Source organism: Mirounga angustirostris, unplaced genomic scaffold (genome assembly GCF_029215605.1).
Source record: "Mirounga angustirostris isolate CCGP_5_RB_7025 unplaced genomic scaffold, mMirAng1.0.hap1 SCAF_5, whole genome shotgun sequence".
Taxonomy (NCBI): Eukaryota; Metazoa; Chordata; class Mammalia; order Carnivora; family Phocidae; genus Mirounga; species Mirounga angustirostris.
In genome coordinates, this window is record NW_026991713.1 from 51,620,006 (window position 1) to 51,629,344 (window position 9,339).

Here is a 9,339-nt window from a genome sequence, read left to right on the forward strand (position 1 = left end):
TTTGCACTGTCAAGTGCCTGACACTAGAAAGCTGAAATCAAACACAATTTCAATATCTATTTTGCAATTTAACACTGCTCTTTTTACTTCAAATGGTAGTTTAGTTCAGCTTCTTTGATTCTCCATGTTTATTCTGAGAGGATAAAATATCCTAACTCTAAAGATATTAATGATTTCCACTCAAATATATGGAGAGTTAATTCATGACTCAGTCTAAAATACACTCCAGTTCACATAATACTTGCTCCAAAAAACCTTGCTGATTCTGTATTAGTGGATTGGAACACCATGGCATAGTGTATTTGCTAAAATATCCTATTTGAAGAGATAAGTTTCTGGTGTACAAAAGGTCTATTTCCTCTCCCAAATACTATTGTCTTTTGGAAAAATTTAGGAAGTCTATGTATGCTATTTTTCTGGTCTTCACAAAAAGAAAGTGGGAAGGTTAAGGACAGAGCTGCGTATGGTCAAGGAGAAGAAATGTTGTAAATGCATGGTCCTAATTCTCTTCCTGATTTTTATGTTAAGTTGTTGCTATTCAAGTATTTACCCACAATGTTCATCACTGCATTACTTCTATCATGAATGTCAGGAACAGGGACGTTTATAAATGATTTTAGCTGTAATTAACAGAAAATCCAAACACAAGTAGGTTAAAAAAAGTTATCTTTCTCATCATAACAAGAAATCCAAAGATAGGTCATTGCTGGCATTGGTTTAAATGCTCAATTTTCTCAAGGTCAAAAGCCTTGAATTTTCTTGACTTTTCCCTCATGGATGAAAGATGGCTACTACAACCCTAGACGTCTCACTGCTCACAAAGCAGAAAGAATAAGCAAGAAATGGTACCAATTTTGGCTGTCCCATTTTATTTGGAAGGCAATTCATGTATACCTCCCTTTCCTGAAACTTCCGCCTCAACCTCAGTAATCTTCAGCTTACTTCCTGATGGTTGGAACTGATACCAGCCCTAGGTGTAAGTAAGATGAGGAAAACAAAATATATGGGAATATTTGGTTTTCCTATCCTAAAGGCAGGCAAGTAGGAGGAAAATTGGGAATGGGTGTTGGCCTGCTGAGTTCTAGGGTCTGCCACAGTGAAAACCAGGAAACACCAAAATATCTGCAAATACAAGATTAACTGACTATGATGTGCCATATGAATTCCACATGGCTGTTAAAAATTGTGGTACAGAAGGGCGCCTGGCTGGCTCAATCGGAAGAGCTTGTGACTCTTGATCTTGGGGTCGTGAGTTCGAGCCCCACGTTGTATAGAGGTTATTTAAATAAATAAAACTTAGGGGCACCTGGGTGGTTCAGTCGTTAAGCGTCTGCCTTTGGCTCGGGTCATGATCCCCGGGGTCCTGGGGTCAAGCCCTGCATTGGGCTCCCTGCTCGGTGGGGAGCCGGCTTCTCCCTCTCCCGCTCCCCCTGCTTGTGTTCTCTCTCTCTCTCTGTCAAATAAATGGATAAAAGCTTTAAAAAAAAAAAAAACCTTAAAAAAATTGTACAGAAAGATACTTAGGTGTATGCAAAATTATTCATAAAAATGTTATCAACTAAAAAATTAAAATATAAAACAATAGGTAAGAAAACATCAAATTTGTTGGGGTGAAAAAAGTTTAGACAGATTTTAAAAACTGACACAGACATCTGCAAAAAGAAAAAAAACCGGAACTCATGTTCTGAAAATAATGACTTAGGTTGGGTTTTCTAGGAAACAGACTCTGAGGCAGGGATTTGCATGTAGGTGGTTTACTCATGAGTCCTCTCAGGAACAGCACCTATGAGGGAAGCAGGAGTGGGCAGAGGAAGGTGAACTGCAGGGCACTTGCCACAGAGGCTTTAACTGGTCCCATGGGAAATTCTAAAGCTGAATGTCCCGGATTGTTATAATTGAGGGACTGTGCCTTGTACCTCCACAACTGACCGGTCATTGGATTTGAGCTGCCCCAAGGGAGTGAACAGGACCTAGGATGAGGCAGCTTCCTTCACAGAAGGCAATTTTGGAGAGAAATGCAACGGTGAGTCATCAGCAGCCAACACTCCTGGCAGCTAATATCCTGGGATCTGAGCAGCACACTACAGCATCCACCAGAAATGTCAACAACGATGATCTCTGGGTTTGGGGATTAAGGTTGGTTTTCTCTCTCTCCCTCTCTTTTTTTTATGTTTTCCAAATTTTCCACAACAAATATAGTATTTATGAGTTAATTCACATGAAGCACTTAGCACAATTCCTGGAATGCATTTAAGACCTCAATAAATTTAGTTATAATTATTTTTTATTTAGAAATATACACATATAAAACATAAAGAGAAAGCACAAATGCGAATATTGTCAAGAATAAAGTATGAAATAGGATTAAAATAATGATAGACCTTGCCGTTCATTTTGGCTTATTTTGTTTCATCCATGAAATTCTTTATGATATTGCTTCTTTCCACCATTGTCCCATTGAACTTTTTATAATGATGGAAATTTTGGTATCAGTGCCATCCAGTATGGTAGCCACGAGCCATGGGTGGTTACTGAGCATTTAAAATGTGGCTAATGCAAATGAAGAACCAAATTCCAAATTTTATTTAGTTTCAATTCATTTAAATGTAAATAGCAACATATTGCTAACGGCTACCAAATATTGGACAATGCAGTGCTATACCAATACTAGTCAATGGTTATTTAGAGAAAAGATCTGAAATATTCTTTCTCTCTTTAAGCTTGGATTAGTTTCTCAACTCATCACCCTGTATAATCTCCTAATCTTGATTTCAAAATCGTATTATATATAGATATGTAGAAAAACAAAATGGGGGTGCCTGGGTGGCTCAGTCGTTAAGCGTCTGCCTTCGGCTCAGGTCATGATCCCAGGGTCCTGGGATCGAGTCCCACATCGGGCTCCCTGCTCAGCGGGAAGCTTGCTTCTCCCTCTCCCACTCCCCCTGCTTGTGTTCCTGCTCTCGCTGTGTCTCTCTCTGTCAAATAAATAAATAAAATCTTTAAAAAAAAAAAAAAGAAAAAAAAAGGGAAGATTTAATTGTAACAAAAGGTTGCATGTGCTTTTTTGTGTGTGGGGTGGTGTTTTTTTTTTTGTCAGACTTTTTTTTTTTTTTTTTTTAAGTAATCTCTCCACCCAATATGGGGCTCGAACTCACAACCCTGAGATCAAGAGTTGCATGCTTTTCCAACTGAGACAGCCAGGTGTCCCTGGTCAGACTTTTTTTTTTTACATACAACAAGGAAGGTAATTTAGTTGAAAGTTAGGTGGTAAAGAGCTGTATAATGTATCACTAATTGTCTGGTATTTTTTAGTAAATATTCTGAAAAGAAAATGAAGGTTGTTCCATATCAAACATCTGGTTCCTCTTGCTAAACGGAAAAAGACTTCTCACTGAAATCATACCTTTCAACCATACTGTCAATACAGTAAGGGAGATACCTACAGAAACAATTTTGAAAATGCCTGAATAACAATATGGAAGTCTCTTACCTCTCAGGTGGGAGGCATATGTATGGGGATAAGTCACTAACATAATCCAGGCTCGCGGAAGGAAAAGAGACACAGATCTTGGTTTGCATCCCAGCCCTGTCAGTTACTGTGTGTACTTTGGACACATTACTTAATTACTCCACAATCAAAGGGTGATAACTACACCTCTGAAGGTTTGTTGGAAGATTAGTGAGATGTAAAGCACCTGGCACAAAGTAAGTGCTAAATCAATGAGCTTTATTATTATGTCAATATTATGTCAATAAAATAGAACAGCAAAAGGGAAGTGAGCCCAAATAATATAAAATCTGGGCAATAATTAACTGGCATAATCATTAAGTTGTAAAATTATTGCTGGTATATGTTACTGTATGTGTCTATTGACCACACGTAAAATTTAGTCCACTGTTTTATCAGATAAATGACAAGAATGGATGCTTGAATAAATGAACGAATCGCCACCTTGCCCTGTTGTTAATGTTCTTTTGCCCCCAAAATGAGTTGTTATCACTAAAATGTTGGTTTTTTTTTTTTTAAGATTTTATTTATTTGACAGAGAGAGACAGTGAAAGAGGGAACACAAGCTGGGGGAGTGGGAGAGTGAGAAGCAGGCTTCCCACCAAGCAGGGAGCCCGATGCGGGGCTTGATCCCAGGACCCTGGGATCATGACCTGAGCTGAAGGCAGACGCTTAACAACTGAGCCACCCAGGTGCCCCACTAAAATGGTTTTGTCACTGGTACTGTCACTAGGGAAATTTTCAAAGAAGTTGTAAAGAGCAGTATCAAATTAATTGTCTTGAAACAGAATTGTTTTTCTAGACTTAATAGGAGAGATCATGGCTGAAATTAAGATACTTTTTTTTTTTTTAAGATTTTATTTATTTATTTGACAGAGAGAGATACAGCGAGAGAGGGAACACAAGCAGAGAGAGTAGGAGAGGGAGAAGCAGGCTTCCCACCGAGCAGGGAGCCCGATGCGGGGCTTGATCCCAGGACTCTGGGATCATGATCTGAGCCGAAGGCAGACGCTTAATGACTGAGCCACCCAGGCGCCCCAAGACACTTTTTTTTTTAAAGATTTTATTTATTCATTTGAGACACAGAGATACAGAGAGAGAGAGAGAGAGAGCACAAGCAGGGGGAGCGGCAGGCAGAGGGAGAGGGAGAAGCAGACTCCCCACTGAGCCAAGAGCCCGACGCGGGGCTCGATCCCAGGACCCCGGGACTATGACCTGAGCCGAAGGCAGATGCTCAACCGACTGAGCCACCCAGGTGCCCCAAGATACTTTTTAAAAAAGATTTTATTTATTTATTTGAGAGAGAGAGAGAGAGCCTGAGGAGCAGGGAGGGGCAGAGCAAGAGGGAGAAGCAGACTCCCTGCTGAGCAGGGAGCCCGATGATGATGATGATGATGATGATGATGATGATGACGACGACGACGGCGATGACGATGATGCAAGGCTCGATCCCAGGGCTACAGGATCATGACCTGAGCCGAAGGAAGGCACTTAACTGACTGAGCCATCCAGGCGACCCTTAAGATTTTATTTTTTAAGTGATCTCTACACCTGATGAGGGTCTCCAACTTACAACCCTGAGATCAAGAGTCACATGCTCTTCCGACTGAGCCAGCCAGGTGCCCCCAAGAAACAACTTCTTGAGCAATATTATAAAGGAACATGTAAGGGCTTCCATCCTTAGACTTTTTTTTTTTAATTTTTTTTTTTTTAAGATTTTTATTTATTTATTTGAGACAGAGAGAATGCGAGAGAGAGAGCACATGAGAGGGGGAAGGGTCAGAGGGAGAAGCAGGCTCTCTGCCGAGCAGAGAGCCCGATGCGGGACTCGATCCAGGGACTCCAGGATCATGACCTGAGCCGAAGGCAGTTGCTTAACCAACTGAGCCACCCAGGCGCCCCATCCTTAGACATTTTTAAGAAGACAGACAATGCTCCAGCTGAAAATGTCATCCTCATCTGTGGTAGCCAGCCTCCAGGACAGCCTCTACTGATCCTTACTTCCCAGCACATGCCCTTCATTACTCTCCTGCTGAAATTCAATCAAGGCTGGCCCTGAATATGGCTGACGTGATGCGTGAGTTCCAAGATTGTGTCATAAAAGGCACTGCAGCTTCTGCTTCGGTCTTTCAGATCGATTACTTGCTCCAGAATAAGCCAGTTGCCATGCTGTGGGAATATTCAAGCTGTTCTGTGGAAAAGCCCATGTGGCCAACAGACTAAGCCAACTTGCCAGACATGGGAGGGAACCACCTTGGAAGTGGATTCTCCAGCTCCAAATAAGTCTTCAGACGACCACAGCCCGAGCCTACATCTGACTGCAACCTCATGAGACTGAAACAGAAATGCCCAACTGAACCCCACCTGAATTCCTGACTCAGAAATTGAGAAATAATACATGACTTCTATTGTTTTAAGCCACTAAGTTTGTTTTTTTTAAAGTAATCTCCAACCCCAAAGGGGGGCTCAAACTCATGATGCTTGAAATGAAGAGTTGCGTGCTCCACTGACTGAGCCAGCCAGGCTCCCCAAATACTTTCTTTTTAAAGATCTTATTTATTTATTTGAGAGAGAGAGAGAGAGAGTACATGTACATGAGCAGAGGGAGGGGCAAAGGGAGAGGGAGAAGCAGGCTTCCCGCAGAGCAGGGAGCCCGATGCGGGGCTCGATCCCAGGACCCTGAGATCATGACCTGAGCTGAAGGCAGACACTTAACCAACTGAGCCACCCAGGCACCCCCCAAATACTTTTTTTTTTAAAGATTTTATTTATTTGACAGAGAGAGAGAGAGACAGTGAGAGAGGGACTACAAGCAGGAGGAGGGGAGAGGGAGAAGCAGGCCTCCTGCTGAGCAGGGAGCCCGATGCGGGGCTCGATCCCAGGACCCTGGGATCACGACCCAAGCCGAAGGCAGACACTTCACGATGAGCCACCCAGGCGCCCCCTCAAATACTTTTTTTTAAAGTAAATTCTACCCCAACGTGGGGCTTGAACTCACCACCCCAAGATCAAAAGTCACATGCTCTATTGACTGAACCCACCTAGTGCCCTTGGTGTGTAGTTTTAGGGCTATTTGATACGCAGTAAAAGATAGCTAACATATCATCAATAACAAACATTTTTTTACTACTGTACAAAGTATCCTTCTTATAGGTTGAACCATATGATCATTCAAGATAACTTCTTGCTTTATAACTTTAATGTTTTAACAGGCTGACATGTCATTAACTCTGTATCTTTTCCTATAAAATTCTTTAAAAATTTTCTTTTATTTTTTAAAAGATTTTACTTATTTATTTAGAGAGAGAGTGGGGGGGGGGAGTCTCAAGCTGACTTTGCACTGAGCAGAGTCCCTTGCAGGGTTCAGATTCCATGATCCCAAGATCACGACCTGAGCCAAAACCGAGTTGGATGCTTAACTGACTGCGCCACCCAGGTGCGTCAGATTTTATTTATTTATTTTAGAGAGAGAGTGAGAGGGTGTGCATGTGAGCAGGGGGAGGGGCAGGGGCAGGGGGAGGGGCTTTTCCTATAAAATTCTTACATGACAAGGAGAATTAGCCAATCAAATATTTAATGAACATCCACTAAGTTCGAGGTATTATTCTAGGCGCTCTGCTGATTAAAAGGTATGATAATGCTATTGATAATAAAAACAATAGTAAAAATAATGATAGATACTACTAATACTTACTAAACATGTACTTGTCTTAGTGTTCTAAACACTGTACATATATACTCTCATTTAACCTTAACGTACATTGCCAAATGTTTTCCAGAAAGGTCATACCAAGTTACACTCCATCTGCAATGTTTAAGAACAAACTCACTGCAGATGTTTACCTACCAGCACTTAAAATTTTCAAAAAAACCTGATAGGTGAAAAATAGAAGTTTAATCTGCATTTCTATGATTACTAGATCTTAAAATGTTAAGCACATTAAAGTTCTGTCTGACATATGTTACAATGTTGGCATTGTGTTTTTCTGACATTTTTATAGTCAAGTCAATCTCTTCCTTTGTAATTTCTTCCAACTCTTTTATAATTAAAAGGCTCTTTCCTATCCCTAGATCAATTAAATTTTCACTTGCATTTGTTTTCTAGTTTGTTTAAGGTTTTGTTTTTTACCCATGTAGTTATTTTTTGTGGCAGGACATAGGAGTTTTTTTCCCCCCATAATCATGTCTCCTTCACTATTAAGTTTTTCTTTCCCCATTGATTTATGATGCCACCTTTATTATCTTAGTAATTCTTACATTACTTGGGTATGTTTATGAGCTTTATAACCCTTTTTCATTGTCTGTTGGTTTAATGTTAGTACTATGCTTTTTTTTTTTTTAGATTTATTTATTTATGAGCAAGCGGGGAGGGGGCAGAGGGAGAGAGAATCTCCAGCAGACACCCTGCTGAGCGCAGAGCCCACTGTGGGGCTTGATCTCACAACCCTGAGATCATGACCTGAGCTGAAACCAAGAATGGCTTAACCGGGACTAAGCCACCCATGTGCCCCTGTACTACCTTTTTTTTTTTGATTACTAACTTCTACTCATTCATTAAAAACCATCACATTCTCCTCCTGGAAGCCTCCCTGATTCTTCCAAAAAGATATGAATGCTGCCTCCCTTTTCACCTTCATAACATATAAAATTCTCCTTTGTATCACAGTTAACAGGGTTGATTTTATCCAATTATACTTTTGAGAGCAGGGAACAGATGTACTATATATTCATTAAAATTAGATTATAGGATTTGCATTAAAAGGTAGTGACGGCCAAACAGGTCTGGTTTGACAAAAAAATGAAAACAAACAGTTCCTTCATTTCAACAAATATCGTTGTGCTATCCATTATGAAAAGATTATAAAGGTGAGTGAACCCTAGATTCTGCCTTAGGGAGTTCGCCACTTAGGGCAAAGAGACATGTGAACATACGTGATTAAATAGTATGACTAGAGTAAAATAATCATGCGCAAGGAAGGAGAAAGGAAAAAAACTAACTGAGCAAGTAGTGGGCAGAGTCTCATAGTGGGCATACCTATGAGCTGGGTTTATGGTGGTGCTTCTTAAATGTGAAAGGAATTTGTAATTAATTTGAATGACAGAGTGCATCAATTCAGAACCTTTAACCGGAGTTACATTAATTTATCCTTCTTCGGAGAACTTTTTAAGGAAGCCTAAAGTAGTTTGGGTAGTATGGGCAAGCTGACGAGCTCTGCTTGGAAGCTGTTTCCTTAGCGCGAATCTGAGATGCCTTGCACAGGATACAGGTGCGAATAGATGCAAAGTGCGTGATTGGGTGAAAATCAGACATGGGGATAAAATATAAACCTTTACCAGTATCAGGTACTATAATCTACTTACTTGGCAGTAGTTTAAAAGCTGTGAGAACTGAGTCCTCGTGAGAGAACACAGTTCCAGCCACTAGCCTCACCGCTCAGCGCCCCGCAGGCCCAAGGCAAGCCCAAGGCAAGCACAGGCCAGCCCAGGCTAGATGTCAGAGCAAGAACTACTGACGTCATGTGAGCGTGACGTCACCAGCACTGACGCAGTCTCACAGGGAGGGGCCTCTCAGCTCACCTCAGAGCGCAGTCAGGTCTGCGGAGCAGGGGTTGACCGTCTTGTGTTCTGCCCCAAAGGTCCGAATAGTCAGCGCTGCGGGAACGGAAGAGCCGAAGCTGCTCAGGAGCTGAAGACGGGCCACTTCCCTCCTTCCTCGGCCCTTACCGGTGTCCTCTAAGGCCCAGGCGCGGTCCAGGCAGCAGCGCGCTCACGAGCCCGTCGCTTGCGGCGGTCACGCGCACGCACGCTGGTGCGCACGTTCCCTGAGAACC

General features: G+C 41.7%; 1 long non-coding RNA gene across 1 annotated transcript in view; it reads right to left on the reverse strand.

Moving 5' to 3' along the window:
* Nucleotides 1-9,222, reverse strand: part of LOC135364415 (uncharacterized) — a 124,682-nt gene extending 115,460 nt beyond the window's left edge. The window contains exon 1 of the long non-coding RNA XR_010411477.1: nucleotides 9,086-9,222. This is a non-coding gene — a long non-coding RNA (uncharacterized LOC135364415). The remainder of the gene's footprint in view (nucleotides 1-9,085) is intronic.
* Between the last annotated feature and the right edge of the window lie 117 nt (nucleotides 9,223-9,339).